A 20,939-nucleotide genomic window follows, 5' to 3' on the forward strand; every position below is an offset into this window, starting at 1 on the left:
TCTGGATCTCTGGGAATCTGTGACCTTCTTGCGCTCCCTAAGATAAGTGCTCCTCAGGCCACCAATTTTGTTTTTTAAATGGGGGATGGTTGCCGTGGGGACCACCGGCTTCACCAACTCCAGCAGTTTCTCCAGCGCTGTCTGCCTCTTTTGTTTATTATTGTAATGTGGATGTTTCACCTGCCACAGACAGGGCAGCTCCCTGTATTTGTCTATGAACAGGGGGAGGAAGTTGTGGTCATTGAAGCCATCCATTTTCTCTGCAAGACACAACACAAGACAAACCCTAATGTCAGGCAAAACTCTCCTAATATAGTTACAAAATAGGCCTCAATTTAGAAGCAGTATAGGCCCAAGTTTAGATCTTACCTTCGTTTTCACGATCGGCGCCTCCGATACGCCTTCCTCCGCTCACAGATCGTACGTACTACGCACGCATGTTACGCTTTATATACACTGCGCATGCGTGTAACTCCGCCCGCCCCTGACGGTCTATTCTATTCCCCACCCCTTCTCATTCGGCGCAGTGGGGAAGAGCACATGACGGAGACACAACAGGTGCGTGCTAATTACAGCAACGAGGAGGAGGAAAGCCCAGAGCCTGAAATGTCTGGATCCAGAAGGAGACGATTTAAGGCATCAAATATGTCCTTTGGGGAGATGTTGGAGATGGTCGATATCCTGAAGAGGGCCGACTATGATGGGAAATATGGACCTTACCTCAACAACAATGTCCGAAAGGCCAAGATAATGGCGAAAGTGGTCAAGAGTCTGCACCGGAATTTCGGGGTACGACGATTGAAAGATCAGCTCAGGAAGCGGTGGTCGGACCTCAAATTAAGAGAGCACGAGCAGTACAGAAATATCCGGAGAGTGCTGCAAAAAAGTAAGTAGTTGTCCTGTGTTCCTTTTCTTTTTATGTGTATTACGTTCATGCTGCTCCATGTGCTTTTCTTAACTGCTATCCAGTTTAAAATGTCAACTTTCATGTTCATGGGCACATTATACGTTCGTATCAAACATTGTTCGTTCGGCCTAGAAAACACCATTGTTTTTGCCATATGCATTTCCCCACATTTTTTACGGCCTACTTGTCTGAAACTAATTTGGTTGTGTAGATGGGTTTGTTACTAGAATTAAATGCCAACTAGATTCTGTGGAAGGAGAGGACACTCAGCAGCAGTTTTCACATCTGGATGCTAGAGCACTAGTGTGGGACACAAGAACACCCTTTTTATTAGGGGGCCCCACACAGGTGCTCCAGTGTATACTATAGGGGTGTCTCCATCTGTGAAGCTTGTACAAGACAGGTAAAGTATTCAGGCTTGACAAAGGACAAGACAAATGCAACATCTTTGAACTTTGCCAAAACAGACAATTGTACCCCACTTCCAAGCAAATATTCCTATTTCTGCCATCAAATATCTGTGTGCTAAGTATACCTATTTTTTTGCACATAGGGGATAAAAGACTCAGAGGACACCCCTCATCCGAGGAGACCACAGATCCCACACCTCTGGAAGAAGGGGAAATCCACCGAAGACCAGCAGAGCAGGAGGAGGAAGACGTGGTGGAAATTGGCACCACAACAGGTGAGTGTCTGCGACCACAGGCTCAGGTAAGAGATGGATGCCGCCATATTTATAATACATGGTGTGTTTTTGTTTCTATCTTTTTAGTTGATCGTGATGTTGTGGATCCAGATCCATTCACCTCGGAAAGTGCCCAGATCCTGATTGGGGAGATCATGGGGTGTAATAGGGACTTGGAAAACATCCTGAAAAACATCAATGATGTTCATCAAAAAATGAAGAACATCATTGATGTTTTAGGAAGAGTTTAAAACCCCTCGAAATGCCTTGGGTTTTTGTTGTGGTCAAACTAATTTTCATTTTTGTGTAAATTTTTTGCAAAGCCAAATTTGGAAGAGGCACACAGTGTGTCAACATGTGCTATCTGCCATCACCAGAGATCAATGGATGCGTTTTGGGGGTGCAACCCCTTCCTCAATAATAAAGTAGCTGTGAGGAAGGGGTTGCACCCCCAAAACACGTCCCTTGATCCCCCGTGATGGCAGCTAGCACATGTTGGCATTAGGAAATTTGTGTGCATCTTCCAAATTTGTCTTTTCCTGGGGTGACTTCACCCCATCTGAACGCAATATCAAACACAGTTTGTAAATACTCATGTCTGATATTGCCTTCAAGTTCTACCAAATGAAAGTTCAAAATTTGTGTCTCTTGTTGGTTTTAAACATACCTGTTTTATCTTAAATGGACATTTCAACTTTTTCTAATGTGACCCCAAAAATTGTTATACAACAAACATGTGCTGGTTGTGCTGGTATTAAAAAGATTGTTAATCAAGATTGTGTGGATTATTGTCTCAACGCTACAACACTTTTGTGGTGCTCGAATTGGTGTTTGCTGGAAAATCCACTTTGCACTACAAATGCAGTTTCAAGTGCACTTGTAGTGCAAAGTGTCTTTGCCTTTAGTAAATAACACCCAACAGTGCTTTGTAAGGTTACACAATCACGCCATTTTCAGGACTCACCACATTTTTGTCAGGGTCAGCTAAAACAAACACAAGCAGTAAATGTCACCAAAAATTTGAGTCTTTTTTTTTTTTTTTTTTTTATTTGAAAAAGGTTTTAGACATTGTCTGGCATATTGATAGCCCCCCTACCCGCAAAGAATTCAAGGTATCTTAGCCGGACATCACGGGCACTCAGGGAGGGCAAGCCAGGACGCACTTTCAAGCGCCGTTAGGGTTGGTTCATTTGTAATTGCAGCCTCAGGCCCAACTGAGCCAGCATAGTTGGCAGAATGTTTCCGTAAAAAGTTGTGTAGAACATAGCACGCCAGGATAATATAATTCAGTTTATACTCTGCCATATGTATGGGTGTAAGAAATAGGCGGAACCGGCTGGCCATGATTCCAATCTAATTAAAAAACCTCTGGTCCAGGGTGAGGGTCCTCATCGGGAATGGCCGCATAAGATGGTCCCCCAGCGCAAAGGCTTCATCCGCAATGAAGATGAATGGGAGTCCTTCCACATTGTCTTCTGGAGGTGGCAAGTCCAAGCTGCCATTCTGGAGACGCCTGTAGAACTCCGTCTGGGCAATGACTCCACCATCGGACATCCGGCCATTCTTCCCCACGTCCACATACAGAAATTCATAAGTAGCCGACACCACCGCCAACATCACAATACTATTGAACCCCTTATAATTATAATAGTACAACCCCGAGTTGGGTGGTGGGACGATGTGGACATGTTTCCCATCAATTGCCCCTCCACAGTTAGGAAAGTCCCACCGCTGGGCAAAGTGGGAGGCCACAGTCTGCCATTCCTGTGGCGTGGAAGGAAACTGTGGAGTAAAATAAAAAAAAATAATTAGTCTTTGTGCACATAAACAGGGAAAGCAGATTAGACACAAACATTGTTGGCCAACCTCAAGATACCATTTATTAGAGGTAATTTTTAAACACTAAAGTATAAGGTACACCTATCAGATCCCCCCCCCCCCCATGGGCCATTTCTAACATTATGGGGGGGGACTCTTAGACAGGTAACCCTCTCCACTTCATTGAGAGATGAATGCCTAAATAATGGGTATTACTTTGAACAGCCCCTCCTTAGTTACACTATTGGCAGCCCACTGGACAGGTAAGAAGTGTCATAAAACAAAGATATAAATACACACTGTACACATTTGAGCACATTTGGACATTCTGCTATTACCTATCAAGATAATAATAGGATACAAAAACTTTAAACATTACCATTTGAAAGTATACAGGCAGGCCCTTGCACTACATGCTTTGGGGAATTCATCCATAAATCTGGCCACAAAAGAGGTGGGTATAGTGTGTATGGGTTTGGCAAAGTCAGCAGATAGATGATTGAGGATAGATAGAGAATTGTTATCAGCTAACTTAGCAGTTGGGGGGAGGGAGGGTTCCAAATGATTTGGGAACCCTAAAAAAAAAGCCTCTGGCACTCTGCCTGAATTTAAAGCACAAATCACATTTCAAAACATTTTTGGGGTGTTTGGGGTAAAGCACTACTATGGAGCTGACAAAATACATTGTTAAGTGACTACATGAGGTGAATATAGGGCCAGGAGAGCATGCCGGCAAAGGCATATGACAGAACTGGTCACGCTGAAGCAACCAATTCTTGGTCCATTAACTCCTCCCCACCCTGTTCATGGACTGGACTTGTGTCAAGGTCAGGACCCCAACACCAAGCCCCCGCACAGCACGAACTCTACGAGGAGTACATATATGCAACATGGCTAGAACACGGTCGGCTGCTCAGAACGAAGTAACAGAACGCACTGAAGGCAGCAAGGCCTGTGAAGAGCGACCTGAAAACAGTAACGAACGAACAAGAACAGAATGACAAGAGTCACGCGTCACTTGCTGCACGCACTGAAGAGCAGATACAAACCCACAAGCACAAACTGAACAGCAGAAAACGATCTGAAAACCACGAGTCTGAAAAAGCACGAATCGTCTCTCACCAAACTTTTACTAACACGAGATTAAAAGCAAAGAGGAGGTGCTGCTGATTTGCCGGCTGTGCAAGGATTTTCCTTTCCCCCCCATTTGAAGTTGTGGACACCCGATGATCCATCTTGCCAGCCCTGGCGGCTCATTAAGCTTTCTGAGACTTGTAAGACGTATGTCTTTTCAAGTCCCCTGCTTCCGGTAAGCCTCCTCAGATACTCTGGTGATGGTCCTGTCTTATATTTAGACGTCTCATTTCATTTTGGTGCTCTACCTTTTCATCTACCAGAAGCTTTCCATCGTTGTTTTCACCAGTTGACCCTCAGAGACCTTTCGGTGGTGGTTTTTGATTTTTATCAGGAACACATTTTCTAATATTTATGGACTCTTTTGGTTGAACTTTTATCTATATATAATTTGTTCTTGTTCACCATTAATCACTGTTTTGTTGTAATTATTATTATTTACATGTCATTTTATAACATATAGTGCACTTTTGATTGTATTGAGTCACTTTTATTTAATTTTGAAGTATTTTCTGTCTATTTGCTGGCCATTAACAGATGGCTCGAGCCTAACCCACTGTTTTTATACCCTTTACCATTTACACACACAGCACTACACTATATATATTTTTTGTTAATTTACTTCTACCTGTGTCTTAGAGGTGTGTTAGCTGCTTATTGTGTAACCATCTTTATAACACCTTCGGAGCAGCGCTGTACTTATTCCCTATCGATTCCAATACTAACACGAGATTAGCAAAAGGAGCCCAAAGGGTGCTGCGCTTGGTTCTGAACTGGCCTTTTCTAGTCTCATCGTACGTGGTGTACGTCACCGCGTTCTTGGCGAAAGGAAATTCTGACAACTTTGTGCGTCCGTGTGTACGCAAAACAAGTTTGAGCCGACATCCGTCGGAAAAAATCCATGGATTTTGTTGTCGGAATGTCCGATCAATGTCCAATCGTGTGTACGGAGCATAAGACTGGGATACCATTAAAGTCCATGTTCGTGTAAAGGCAGGCGTCCCAATACCTTTGACAAAATAGTGTGTGCGTGTCTATATACAGTATACTGTATATATATTTAGGAGTCGCTCCGAGAGACACCTTTTTTAATTTGTTTTAAATTAAAATTAATGCTGACTTGGACTTATTGTTGTTTCACTTTTCTCTTCAATGTCTATCTATTCATCTCACATTATTTGTTCCTGGGAGTATTTCTAAATATACCACCAGCTAATAAGGTAACTAGATAAGCTATCTATAAGGCAACCCAAGTGTGATAAACATAAGAATATCATTGCAAGGCTATACTGTATTAACACTATGCCCATGCTTTCAATTAGCTGAAGTAATATAGGACTGATTTGTCGGGAGTTGAATAGGATTTGTTTATGTGGACTGCTTTCCTTTCACCCTAATTTCTAAGGAATTTCATTTGCCAGGTTTAGGGTCGATTACTTCTTGTGAGTTGTAGTAATGTGCTTAGTTTGGTGTGGTGTGGTACTTTGCAGTGCCATTCATTTTGATTAGCACACCACTACACATATCGTGCATTGTGGTGCACTGCCTCAGAAAAAAAGGGTCATGTTCAATTATGGCAAAGCTGAGGGGGATTGGCAGTTCATTCAAAGTTTATGGGCTGCCCTAAAACTATGTGCAATAATGCACCACAACGCCACACTAAAGTGTGAACTTGTCCTTTATCATTAAAAATATAATATTTGCACAGAATCTAGCTTTACTTACTTTGTCTTGACTGAGCCTGACACCTTAGGTTGCCTGACATGCCTAACAGCTCCTGAGAGTATTACATTCCAAGAGAGCTATTTGGGACCTGGTTGACAGAGTGTGTGTAAGTGTGTGTGTGTGAGTAGTGTGGGGCTGGGAGCCTGCATCTCTCAGGTAGGTATAGGGGGTTAGCTGACACCCATGCACGGGTGTTATAAGAGTTTTTTTAATCTCACTGACACCAGTGCTGTGCATTAGGGTTTAAATCCCATTTAAATCAATGTTGGGTAAGAGGGTTTTTTTAAATCCCACTGACACCAATGCTAAGGGAGGGGTGTTTTTCAAATCCCACTGACATCAATGCTGGTTTGAGGTTATTAAATCTTTGTTTGTTTGTTTGTTTGTTTCTATCAATTCTGTTTTTTTTTTCTTTTTTATTTAATCCCACTGACACCAATGCTGGGAGTATTTTTATGGTTCCCACTGAAAGCCACAACTGGGGTCTTTTCCTCCAACTGACCGCCTGCACTAGAGTATTTTTCATCTCACTTACCACTGAAGCTGGGGTGTTATTTCCACCTATTGTGTTTTCTCCCACTGATTGTAAGGGGTATTATATTACATACCCTTGGCCATTACAGTCTGTAAACTGGGCAGTTCATTGCATAATTCTGACTAAGGTGTTTAATGTCTCAACAGTTGCTGGTGGCATTGTAGTCCCTAACTGTTTGAATGAAGTTCTTGATTAATGTAGGTTCAGACAAAGTCTAAGCTCTCTGCCTATACTCTTTGTCCAGAAAAGTGTAATGGAAGAGTTTAATTTATTTTAAAAAGTATCCTTTGTGCTAAGGTTTATGTGTGTCTCTTATGGCTCAGTAATTTGGGAGTATTTTGTGGGTACAAGGACCACGGGATGTATGTGCAGTGTATGTAGCAAACCCTTATGCCGCGTACACACGACTGGACTTTATGGCATACTTGGTCCGGCAAACTGGAGTCAGTCGGACAATTCGATCGTGTGTGGGCTCCAGTGGACTTTTTTTCCCCAAAAGTTTGACGGACCTAGAAATGAAACATGTTTCAAATCTTTTTGACGGACTCGAGTCCGGTCAAAAAGTCTGCTCCTCTGTATGCTAGTCCGACGGACAAAAACCGACGCTGGGGCAGCTATTGGCTACTGGCTATGAACTTCCTTGTTTTAGTCCGGTCGTACGTCATCACGTATGAATCCGTCGCACTTTGGTTGATCGTGTGTAGGCAAGTCCGTTCATTCGGAAAGTCCTTCGAAAAGTACGCAGGACAAAGTCTGCCGTAAAGTCTGCTCGTGTGTACGCGGTATTATAGATTCTATTTAGCCATACTGCTTTAAGCTGAACCCAATATTCAAAGCATGTAGACACAATCATTTTGCCACTAAACCTGCCCCATATCACCTGGCCGTGAGGATGTCCCTTTTTGTCATGGTATGAAGTTAGGAGGTATGGTGTGTGTGTGTGAATGAGGTTGGGTGATTGACAGCATAGTTACTATCAAAATGTAGCTGATCTCTGACCTCTGTTTACTAAAGCTGAAGTGTCAGGTTCAGACAAAATAAGGCAGCAAATATACACTTTTTTGTAAAATGTTTCAATTTTATTTATTCAGTATTTAGTTTCTCACCTATGCCTAACAATAACCAGTTCTCTTTAAGATGCTATAGCTAATGCTTATTTTTAGATGAATGACAGGGCATCTTTTAACATGGCTGTTTAACCAAGTAGTGAATAAGCTAAAGAATGAAACACTGATAAGAGGAATGGTCCAGCTGTGTGGGCCAATTGGCTTCCAATGCTAATACATTTCTAATCTTGTATTAAACTCATCTTGGTATAATAGATGTAATACCTTGACATATCCCTATCATATGATATTAATTGTAGTGTTGAATTACAGTTTAGATCGCCAGCAAGTGTTGCAGAACAGACACAGACCCCTAAACCCATTAACATCTAAGCATCATCTCTAAATAATATGATACCGGGTCTTATGCCAACGCAGTAATCCCAACTTCCATCTCCTCCAAATTCCATGTGCGTGCGGCTGACACCTTGCAGGCCAGAGGTGATGAAAAGCAATGTGTGATGTGAAGGCAAGGTGGGATGTACTTGGTCTATACAGTAATAGACATACACATAGGCCATTTTTGTCACTTGCTGTGGCAACCAGCAATCAGCACGATTAGTTTGCAGAGTGAGAGATAAGGGTCAGTGATCATGAATTCATTTATGAACAGGCTTTTCTGCTAACACGTGCTGCAACAAACAACATCCCAAATAGGAGGATGCTTGTAGACATGCAATACGTGACATATAGTGTATAGGTAATGGCTGCTTGGCGTGACTAGAAGGTGTCAGATTGACTTTAGTGACCGAGAGGCAGCTGACTTTTTCATTGTAAATGTTCTACTGCTAAATGGTTCAAAGATTTGCTACAGTTTAGAGAATTGTTTGGTGCTTATAAACATGATGAAGCAGTTGTTTGCACAAATAAATTTAACAAATTCATATCTTCCTGTGTAAGGCTTCATGTACACTGCTGCTGGTAAACGGACGTTTAGGAGCAGTTGGGTGTACCCATATGGAAGAGCCTAACATTGGCTTTACCTCTTCATGGTCTGTTTGTATCTTACATTTTATGAATAGGCCACGTGTGAAAAGTCCAAAGGTGTCAACATCAGCATCGATCTAAGGCTCGATTCACATATACATCCTGCTTTTGAGCGTTTCTACAGGGCTGTTTGCTGTGATTTTACTGTGCGTTTGCTGCAATTTGCATTTTTTTTACATTCACCGTATAATACTGGTTGCTAAGGAGCGGGCTAGGAAGCCAGCCGCTGCGTCCTTGACAACCAACGAGTCATCAGATGTCAGCAGGGTTCCCACTGAATGTAAAAAATAGAATTGCCCTCAACCAAAAAAATTGTAAAAAAATGGTGTAAGGTCCCCCCAGGTCCATACCAGGCCCTTCAGGTCTGGTATGGATTTGGTGGGGACACCCCATGCCAAAGTTTAAAAAAAAAAGACCGGCAGGTCAGGAAAGGGAGGGGATGAGCTAGCACCCCCCCTCCTGAACCATACCAGGCTGCATGCCCTAAACATGGGAAAGAGGGTGCTTCGGTGTGGGGCCTCTGCCCCCCCAAAACACCTTGGCCCCATGTTGATGGGTACAGGGGCCTCTTCCCGACAACCCTGGGCAGTGGTTGTGGGGGTCTGCAGGCAGGGGGCTTGTAGGAATCTGGAAGCCCTCTTTAACAAGGGGACCCCCAGATCTCACTCCTCTGTGTGAATGTGTAGGGGTACATTGTACCCCCTACCCATTCACCAAAAAAAGAAGTGTAGTGTTACAAAACACAAGAGATATTTTTTGACAGATCGTGTCTTCTCCCTTTGGTCTTCCTTCTCCAGTGTTTTATTCTCCCTCTGCTGTCTTCTTCCGCTGGTGTTTCTTCTCCCACTTCTCTCTCCGCTGGTTTCTTCTCTGCCCGGCGCCCACTAAAAATAAAAAACTCGGTCTGTTCTGTTGGCTCCCTCTGTCTGCCATTTCTTATATAGCCATGGGGCATGGGCATCTGGTGATGTCTCTTTGTGACATCACATAATCCCCTGAAGAAGTCATGTGGGTGTGACATAATGCGTAGAGTGTGAGCAGAGGCATACCGGAAGTGACGTCATCATGGATACGAGTTTGGCACTTGTGAATTTACGTGCATTTTCGTGGTTTTAAATTTGAGTAAATAGCTGTTTGGGTGTAATAAAACTTTGCAAATGATATCACACTATGGGAGTGACTTTCATATATATCTAACTTGGATGACATGGAGAGAGGACCCCCAGGAGCACCATAGAGCCCTGATCCACTATAGAGAACAGAGGCGAGCGTATGTCATAGCATTACCGGTATTTTAATTGTAATATCATTACATGCTTACCCTAAGCTGTACATGCTTACCCTAAGCTGTACAAAGGTGAGAGGCTACTGAGCACAGAGGTGATATCATAGTGAAAGAAAGGGAAGATTACGCATTTGGATGGACATTAACAGCTAATGGTGAAGGGAATACCACCATTATATACTAAAAAGGACAATTTCTTCTAGTTGCAATAGTCACTTTAGGCTGGATTCACACCAGTCCAGTGAGAATTCCAGCTCCATTCTCTGTGCGAAGAGAAAAAGCAGCTGTTCAGCAATTCCTCTCCATTGAAGCTGCAGATCAGCCGAGCAGGGAGAGGGGGAGGTGTAGTGAGGAGGGGGAGAGAATTTGTGTTCAGAACGGAACGCATCTGCGAATCAGATGCCTTCCCATAGAAGATTATGTGTCTGTAATTTGCATCTCAATGCCTAGAAAACGCACACTTTTTTTTGGGCAATGGGGAGTGCGAATGCAACACACATATGTGAACCAGACTGATTCAAACTAATAGGTTTTGAAATGTTCTGTGAATTACACCGCATCCAATTCACGTAGGTGTGAATCCAACCTTATGGCTATAGTGCACATTGATCACCTTAAATACCTTGTGAATATTTTATTAATTTTAGTAATCCGCTATTATTTTCTGTGGATTTGCACATTGTATAACGTTTACTTTAAGGCATTTATGCGTTTTTTTAATTCTGCTGGATTTGCAAAATGCAAATGGTTGAGGGTGTATACACCCTTACATTTATTAATCTATTATTTTGTTGACCTTGTAAGACACACACACACAGTGAATACACATTTCTTTGGTAGTGCTTTATTTATTTATTTTTATTTTGCACATCAATCACAAAGCTACGGATAAGCTATAAAGTGCTGGCAGCCACAGGAACAATTCTCACTTATATTCGCACACAGTGATAGTGCGAGAGCAATTCACTAAACATAGATCCAGGTAGAGTTTCTGAAGATAGCCTTTTTTACGTACGTCGGGAGGAGCTGACGTCATCGCGTACAGGTGTCTAAGCAGACAGGCGTTTCTGCACAGCAAGCCGGCTAATTTGCTACTTTTTATCTTTCACATTGTAAGTGTAACCTTTATTAGTTAATAGATTATGTCTCATTGAAATTATGCTATGGTGAGTTCCTCTCTTTTGGGTCATATCTGACCACTTTGCTGGAACCTTCCTGACGGGGGGATTCATACTGTTTGGCTGGCTATATCCTTCGGATCATTTTGAGGTATCATTTTGTACCCTGGAATAAAGACCCTGACCGGAGGCACCGGTTTCCAATCTGACCGGGTTATTGTTATTATATAAGCCTACCTAGCTTGTCATATGGTAAGCGTGCATTTTATGCAGTGTTCACACTCGGGCTGTGGTGGTGGAATTGTCACAGTTATTCCTCTTGTGTGTTCACTTGTTTAAGGATTTAAACTGAATTCACAGTGGAAAAGTTCTACCTCATATTATAGACATTTTATATTTATTCCTTAATTGATTAATTTCATTTTGGATTTACATCTTGGACTCTTACCTCCTATATTCACTTATTAATTTTTTCTGGATGGTAATATATTCAATGATATCTGTAGTTTTTTTGGTTCTTTTTTAGCGCTGCTACATTTTTTCTATTTATCGTATGTGTGTATCTCACTTTCGGTGGCTGCTTTTTCATTTTCTTTTATATTTAGTTTTATTTATGTGCCTACAGCGCGGTATTTTATGTTGATTTTTTTATAATGCATGGCAGAAATAAAAAGCGCGGGTTCACTTGAAGTAAAAACTCCAAATGTTACTAATAATATAATAAAATTCATTGAAATTATGTATGATGCATATTACAAGAAAAAGTCACAATGAACTATACTGGATTAGTTAGAACTCAGAATTTTGCTGCTTAGCTTCAACCACAATATCAAATGCTGTCCTAAGAGACAAGATTCTTAGAATATTGTATTAAAATTAATTCTAGCAAGATCCATGTCAAGTAACACAGAAATAATATAAACAGTTTCTCCCAGAGTAACACAACCCCACAGAACACCCACCTTGTTTAGAAAACTGACTGCCTTTAGCTCCAGGAACTAATTTATGCCCCTTCAAGACATTCTGACTGCTTCATATATGCATTTCACTGCTTACTTTCTAAGGACTGAACACAGCTAAAGTCTGAAGCCAAATTAGGCAGAAATAATCAAACATACAAGAAGTATTGCCTATCACAAGTAAGAAGATGAAAGTAATTAGGGATTAGATAAATTCAGTTGCATACTACAAGGAAGGCTTTTAGTTTGGGTTTGTTGGATTATCATTCTTATTCCCATGCCACATTGATGCCTCCAAGTACCTCCAAGCACCTACAGTCAATCCAAAAATACACCTGCATGTAGCTCCAACTTGCACTGGAATGGTAAACAGTTCTCCTACGGTCTAATTTTCAGTGATGGTGGGTCTGAGACCCCAGTAACCATCCCTTTGGTTCATTCCAGAGTCATACCTACAGGGGTCGCAGGGTTCACAAGTGTGGCCCAGCCCCATGCTGCAGGGGGCCTGTGCAGCCCCCCTGTATGCCTGGATAAGAGGAGCAGTGAGGGTGGCTGCATATAGAGGAATCAATCTCTCCATGTTCCTCCTGCTGCCGCTTAATGCCTGTGGGAGGAAAGAAGGAGAAGCGGGCATTCAGCGGCAGGAGGAAAATGGCAAGATCAGTTCCTACATAGGAAGCTGCCCCCCACTGCTCCTCCTAACCAGCTTCTTTCTGATGTCCCTGTGTACTCTCCAACCTCCCTGTGCTCTTTTCCGGCCCCCGTGCTCTCTCCTGGCACCCTCTCGTCCCCGTCCCCGTACTGATCATTGACTCTGTCCATCCACAACTAAAACATAGTAAACTATGTTTACTATGCTTCAGTTTGTGAATGAAGGAGAAGCTCTGTACAAAGCTAATCCAGTCCATTCATTCGCTGAAGCTGAGGCTGCAGAGAAGGAGATTGAGGGCCTCAATGTCCTTTCTCTGTCTCAAAGGTGAAACATCAGAGGTTTGCTTAGACCCCTGATATCTCACCAAAGCCCCCCAACAGGGCTCCAAAAAAGATTGTAAAAAATAAATAAATATTTTTTAAAAATTGTAAAAAATACAAAATAAAAAAGGTAAAAAATAAAACAACAAAAACTGCTGACACCAGTGGCAGAACTACCAGTGTCACAAAGGTGGCATTCTGCCACCGGGCTCAGAGGGAAGGCCCCCAGCCAGGGGTCAGGGTGGCCCTTCATGGTTTCTTGCACTGGGGCACTAGTTACGCCACTGTTCTTTACTCATTTCAGCCACTGAGCCTGTCAGGAAGCACTTGTTCACATGCTTACAAAAGGCCTCTCTGTCTACAGTGGTTCCAGGACTGTCGGTCCTGCTGAACACCAGAGACCTATGAGACATGGGGGCCCAGATTGCTGAGTGTGTGCACCCAGGGGAAAATTTCCTACCAGTGCCAGGCAAGATGACCTTCACCCACTAGGCTACCTCTCATTTCCCAGAGTCCTGTTCCAAATGTTTACAAGATGGTTACCAAACTTCTTAGCAGCAACATACGAAACTCCAAAGATAACATATGGTAATAATGCAAAAGTACACACATTTTTAGAAACATTAATGTACCAATACTGAGAGAAAGATGGCAATACTCACAAATCGCAGTTTTCATAAGATACAGATGACCAAAGTTGCATCACTGCTGTTTTCATTCTATTCTATCATAAATATTTACAATAGTGTCCTAACACCCTGTTACATACAAAGTATGAAAAAGTTTAAATGAGAGAGTGGCAAATGAGTAATTTTCAACATTTAACCCATCTATAGTTCAAAGAAGTTATTAAAAGAACAGCATCCCTTAACAACTGGATCCACAAAGTGCCATGAATTACCTATTGTTGGCATTCCCCTGGAGTGCCCCAAACCCAATCACACATTTCTGGAACCTGTAAAGAGATTCTATCACATTAAAAATAAAGCTGCCTACAGATATGAAAGTGTAGCAGTTTTCTGTACTTCATGCTTCACATGAATTCTGGGGATTTCAGATGCAGTACTTCATTACTTAAGCTTTTACGCCTCCTGCATGTTCCTATTTGATAGTAAAAAAGTATATCAAACAGAAGGGTTTAGAGAGCCCTCCTGAATTGAACTGTATTTTAACTGTACTGTCTCCCTTAATTATATAAAGGGCTGCGCAAACTGTTAGCACTATATAAATATTGTATAATAATTGTCCAATTGGAATGTGCAGTTCTGCCACCTTTTCCCACCGCTATTTTTATTTCACCATCCATTCTAATTTCACAATGCAATCCAAAGGGTCTAGGCTGCCAATAGAGAGACCATAGATTGGATTGTAAAATGACTGGGGAATGCAAGCGCAGCAAGAAAATTATTCCAGGAAGTATGTGTGAAGGGTTCAATAGAATAGAGTCAGCAGTTTGCAGTCTGTTGCTGCTCGTGCACTATGAATGGGCACAAGGTACCGTTGGTGGTGTTATCCCTATGCTCCCGTGTGACTAAAAATGATAAATGGGGGGCACACAGGAACATACCATGTTTGGACCATGTCTTAGTAAACTCCCTACTTAGACACTCCAAGCCTTCCCAAGCGTCTCTAAATGCTGTTTTCACTCTTATGTAGGTTCTTTATAGAGCATGTAGGTTTTGTGATCAAAAAGTCTTTTCACTTCTAAGAAAATTGAAGAAGATATCTCTTGTGTCGTACCTGTCTGCCTACCCAAACATTTACCTGATGCTTGAAAGGAGTTCTAACTCATTCTATCCAAAACTAAATCACAAGTTTTGGGTATAGATACTTTTAAAAATATGCTGATTGCTAATCTGAGAAACATAACATCCCTGGATCCCTGGATAAAAAGACAAAAGCAAATCAAATAAAAATAAAATGCCCTAATAGAAAAAACACATGAAAAACGGGTTACTTGTGTATACAGCTTACTATGCATAGCATTCCTTTTTACCCCTGGAAGGCAGGAGTCACTAAGCCCTGGTTGGTGGGGTGCAAAATGTCAGAGGGTGTGGCTTGTGGAGTGATGTAAGGCTGAGACCATTTTACACATGTTAACAACATAGACTAAACTGGGAGAGCGGCAATTTTTCTAAGCATACTACACACTACTGGATGTTGATATTTCATGCTGGCATCCCATTCCTGAGCACCAGCAGGACAATATATATCTTCCTTTTTTGCTTAGTGTGGTACTACAAGGATAAGCAGGTCACATAAACGACTTTAGACATTTTTGCTGGCAACAGTCCACATAGAAATGAGAATCATTAAGCCACGGCCGTCAACCTGTACTGTTCAGACTGTTGAGAAATTTCAAGCCACACAAATACCTTTCCAGCTGAGCCCCCAGACTAGCTGCAATGCCTACCATCCGCAACTTCTACTCAGCAATCCAAGACACCCTTCAGAAGCCAAGTTCCTTAGTGTGCCAACAAATGCCCTAGCCTCACGTCCCCTGGATGATCTCTCCAGCAAGGTAGTGCAAGCCCTTCAAGCCCCAGACTCGGACACATTTTTGTTTTATCCTCCCCAGGCAGCAGGCCTAGAATGCAGAGGCCTTCAACACCCCCCCCCCTCCAGCCCAGGAGGCAAAAGAAAACAACCCTTATGGAAACCAGTCCAAATATTTATATCCTTCCCCAACAAGCATAACTGGCAATTAACCTAATAACGGTTGGCCAGGCAGACATAAACATTCATAATTCAGAACAATTTTGTCATCTTGCCAGGGACATTCTCCAACAACAGGTGGAAGCAAACAACAACCGTAGCTTAGGAAAAACCCAAGAAAAGCAGACTACAGTAATTCAAAGCTTAGGTTGACTACAGCCTAGCAACAACACTTATGCCCTGTACACACGGTCGGACATTGATCGGACATTCCCACAAAAAAATCCATGAATTTTTTCTGACGGATGTTGGCTCAAACTTGTCTTGCATACACACGGTCACACAAAGTTGTCAGTAAATCCGATCGTTCTAAACGCAGTGACATAAAACACGTACGTCAGGACTATAAACGGGGCAGTAGCCCATAGCTTTCGTCTCTTCATTTATTCTGAGCATGCGTGGCACTTTGTGCGTCGGATTTGTGTACACATGATCGGAATTTCCGACAATGGATTTTGTTGTCGGAAAATTTTATAGCCTGCTCTCAAATTTTGTGTGTCGGAAATTCCGATGGAAAATGTGTGATGGAGCCCACATACGGTCGGAATTTCCGACAACAAGGTCCTATCACACATTTTCCGTCGGAAAATCTGACTGTGTGTAAAGGGCATAAATGTGGACTATGGACACTCCAGTTTAGGGCAGGGTCACTACACATGTCTAATTTGTGACTACAGTACTGTGCAAAAGTTTTAGGCAGGTGTGAAGAAATGCTGTAAAGTAACAATGCTTTCTAAAATGTATATTTAAAATTTTATCAATTTACAAGATGCAAAGTGAGCAAACAGAAGAAAAATCTAAATCAAATCAATATATGGTGTGACTACCCTTAGGCTCCAAACCAGCATCATCAAAAAATGTTCATGTTTGTTCCTTCAGATAATTTCAGACGAAAGCTGTGTAATAACAATCAGATTATGGTACGATTATTTTTTTGTACGATTTTCTGATCGTGTGTACTAGGCTTTACACTTGCACACCTTGTACACTTGCACAGTCAGGGATTTTTTAGGATTAGATTCAGGCATATGATTAACTAATTATACCACGCAGGTGCTAATGATCATGTATACTTAGGCTGAAACACTGCATTAACTGAAGCAGAAACAGCTGTGTAGGAGGCTTAAAACTGTGTGAGGAACAGCCAAACTCTTCTGCTAAGGTGAGGATGTGGAAGATAGTTTCATGTAACAGGTTATTCACCAATGTAAGACTGAGCACAGCAACAAGACACAAGGTAGTTATACTACATCAACAAGGTCTCAGGCAAAAAATTCAGGATGTGCTGTTGAAGGTCTTTTGAAGAATCACAAAGATATTATGGGAAATGTTTAGGACCATATACGTAGTGGTCGGCCAAGGAAACTTAATGCAGAAGATGGCACATCATGCTTACTTCCCTTCAATGTCTGAAGGTGTCCAGCAGTGCCATCAGCACAGAACTGGCAAAAACCAGGGGGACACAGGTACACACATTTACTGTTCAGAGAAGTCTGGCCAAAAGTGGTCTTTGTGGAAGAAATGTGGCCAAAAAGCTATACCTCTGATGTGGAAACAAGGCTAAGTGACCCAACTATGCACAAAAACATAGGAAAAATGACAGCAGGTGCTCTGGACTGATGAGTCAAAATTTGAAATATTTGGCTGTAGCAGGAAGCAGTTTGGTTGCCGAAGGGCTGGAGAGCAGTACAATATTGAGTGTCTGCAGGCAACAGTAAAGCATGGTGGAGGTTTCTTGCAAGTTTGGGACTGCATTTCTGTAAATGGCTTTGGATATTTGATCAGGATCAATGGTGTCCTCATTGCTTATAAATATAGGCAGATACTTATCCATCATGCCATACTATCAGGGAGGCATGTAATTGGCCCCAAATGTATTCTGCAGCAGAAAAATTACCCCAAACATACAACCAATGTCATTAGAAACTATCTTCGGCGTAAAGAAGAAAAAGAAAAACAAGGAGTGATGTTTTGGCCCACACAGAGCCCTAATCTCAACATTATCAAATCTGTCTGAGAATACATAAAGAGACAGAAGGATCTGAAGCAGCCTAAATCCACAGAAGATCTTTGGTTAGTTCTCCAAGATGTTTGGAACAACCTACCTTCCGAGTTCATTCAAAAACTCTGTGCAAGTCTACCTAGAAGATTGGATGTTGTTTTGAAGACAAAGGGTGGTCACACCAAATATTGATTTGATTTGGATTTTTCTTCCATTCACTAACTTTCAATGATGTTATTGATAAAATAAACTATTAACACTATTATATTTCTGAAAGCTTTCTCAATTTACAGCATTTTATCACGCCTGCTTAAAAGTTTTGCACAATAGTGCATACCTACTTGGGTGCAGCAATATTTACTCATATGCTTGCTATGATTGCGGCTATGCAGTTCTACTTATTAATTGTGCTTTACTGCTCTTTCTCACAGTGCTAATCTGAGTCTGTCCGCTAATTAAAACCAACACTACCCGTGTGACTTATGAACTCTTCTTTTAATAGATGTACTAAAGTATTAAAGGGTAAACATATAAACATTTATTTTTATATAATATTAGTATATATTAATATACATAATATAATATTTCTTGTTATTATATAATAGAAGCATGGATATCGCCCTTGGGACTTTACATGAGTTGTGCACAATTGACCGATGAAATTGACAAATTTCAATTATTGGTAATTACAGTAAAATATTTATTGCAGAAATGGTCAGACATGAAAAAGTAACATAAACAAAGGCAAAGCCGATACAATGTTACACATAATTAAAGATTGCATTGCATTTCAAGTGCATGAGTATCTAAAACACCCGACGCGTTTCGCGAGATGTGACTCGCTCTTCAGGGGTGGGTGCATGTGGGATATATCTGGAAATGAATGATCAAAAAAGTGATGTAACCCATGAATAAATGCCGCTGAATGAGGGTGCGCCTGCATAAGCTACCCCAAGCCATATATTGCTGCCATCCTTGGTGAACATAGCCACAGGCACCTAGGCTTTGCTGATTGGTGAGTATGGAGTCTTTCTTTTTTCTGTGAGCCCTCTCTTACCATTTGTCCATCATTTATTCATGTGTTACATTACTTTTTTGATCATTTATTTTCAGATATATCCCACATGCATCCAGCCCTGAAGAGCGAGTCACATCTTGCGAAATGCGTCAACTGTTATAGATGTCATGTATACTCATGTACTTCAAATGCAATCTTTAATTATGTACAACATTGTATCGGCTTTGTCTTTGTTTATGTTACTTTTTCATGTGTGTCTATTTCTGCAATAAATATTTTACTGTATTTACATTTGTCAATTTCATTGGCCAATTGTGCACACCTCCTATAAAGTCCCAAGGGCGATATCCATGTTTCTATTGTACTATTAGTGATGGAGGTGTGTCACTGGTGACACCAGAACTTTCTTTTATTCATATTGTTATTATATAATATCATGTAATTCATATAGCAAATTCAGTGAAAAGTTTATTACTTTAACCACTTTCCAACCAGCTCACGTAGATTTACTGCAGCAGGTTGGCAATCGCCGTACCTGTACGGCAGCTCGCACAGGCACAGTTGCAGGGGGCGTGCGCTGCCGGCGGTGCCCTCTCTCTACCGCTGCATGCTATGGCAGCGTGCCCGTGGGTCAGGCAGGCCCACGATCACCTAGTACAGAGGCAGAACGGGGATCTGCCACTGTCAGAGATCTTCTGTTCCCAGTGATCGGGAACAGTGATCTCTGTCATGTCCCAGTGATCCCATCCCCCCTACAGTTAGAACACACCTAGGGAACAAACTTAACCCCTTGATGGGCCCCAGTGTTAACCCCTTCCCTGCCAGTGTCATTTTTACATTGATCAGTGCATTTTTATAGCACCGATCAATGTAATAATGTCACTGGCCCCCAAAAAGTGTCATTTGGGGTCAGATTTGTCCGCCGGAATGTTACAGTCCCACTAAAAATTGCAGATCGCTGCCATTACTAGTAAAAACAGTAAAAAAATAAATAAAAGTCTATCCCATAGTTTATATACCTAAATCTATCCCATAGTTTATAGACGCGATAACATTTGCGCAAACCAATCAATATATGCCTATTGCAATTTTTTTTACCAAAAATACGTAGAAGAATACATATATATATATATATATATATATATATATATATATTTTTTTTTTTTCTTTTTTTTTTTTTTTGGGGGGGGGGGGGGGGGAGTGTTATGTATTATAGCAAAAAGTAAAAAAAAATTTTTTTTTTTTTTCAAAATTGTCACTCTTTGTTTATAGGGCAAAAAAAAAATCAAAAACGCAGAGGTGATCAAATACCACCACTTCAGCCCCGGAAAGGTTTTACCCCCTCAATGACCAGGCCATTTTTTGCGATACGACACTGCGTTACTTTAACTGACAATTGCGTGGTCCTGTGATGTTGTACCCAAATAAAATTCATGTCCTTTTTTCCCAAAAATAGAGCTTTCTTTCAGTGGTATTTGATCACCTCTGCAGTTTTTATTTTTTGCGCTTGAAACAAAAAATGACCTACAATTTTGAAAAAAAAAACAATATTTTATACTTTCTGCTATAAAACATTTCCAATAAAAAATCTTAAAAAATCTAATTTCTCCATAAATATAGGCCAATATGTACTCTGCTTCTTATTTTTGGTAAAAAAAATCGCAATAAGCGCATATTGATTGTTTTACACAAAAGTTATAGTGTCTACAAACTATGGGACAGATTTAGGGACTTTTTATTTACTTTTTATTAGTAATGGCAGCGATCAGTGATTTTAATGAGACTGTGACATTGCGGTGGACAAATTGGACACTAAGTGACACTTTTTGGAGACCAGTGATACTTTTTGGAGACCAGTGACACCAATACAGTGATCAGTGCTAAAAAAATGCACTGACACGGTATAAATGACACTGGCAGGGAAGGGGTTAACATCTGGGGCAATCAAATGGTTAAATGTGTTCCCTATGTGT

The sequence above is a fragment of the Aquarana catesbeiana genome, linkage group LG03 (assembly GCF_042186555.1).
Source record: "Aquarana catesbeiana isolate 2022-GZ linkage group LG03, ASM4218655v1, whole genome shotgun sequence".
Lineage (NCBI taxonomy): Eukaryota > Metazoa > Chordata > Amphibia > Anura > Ranidae > Aquarana > Aquarana catesbeiana.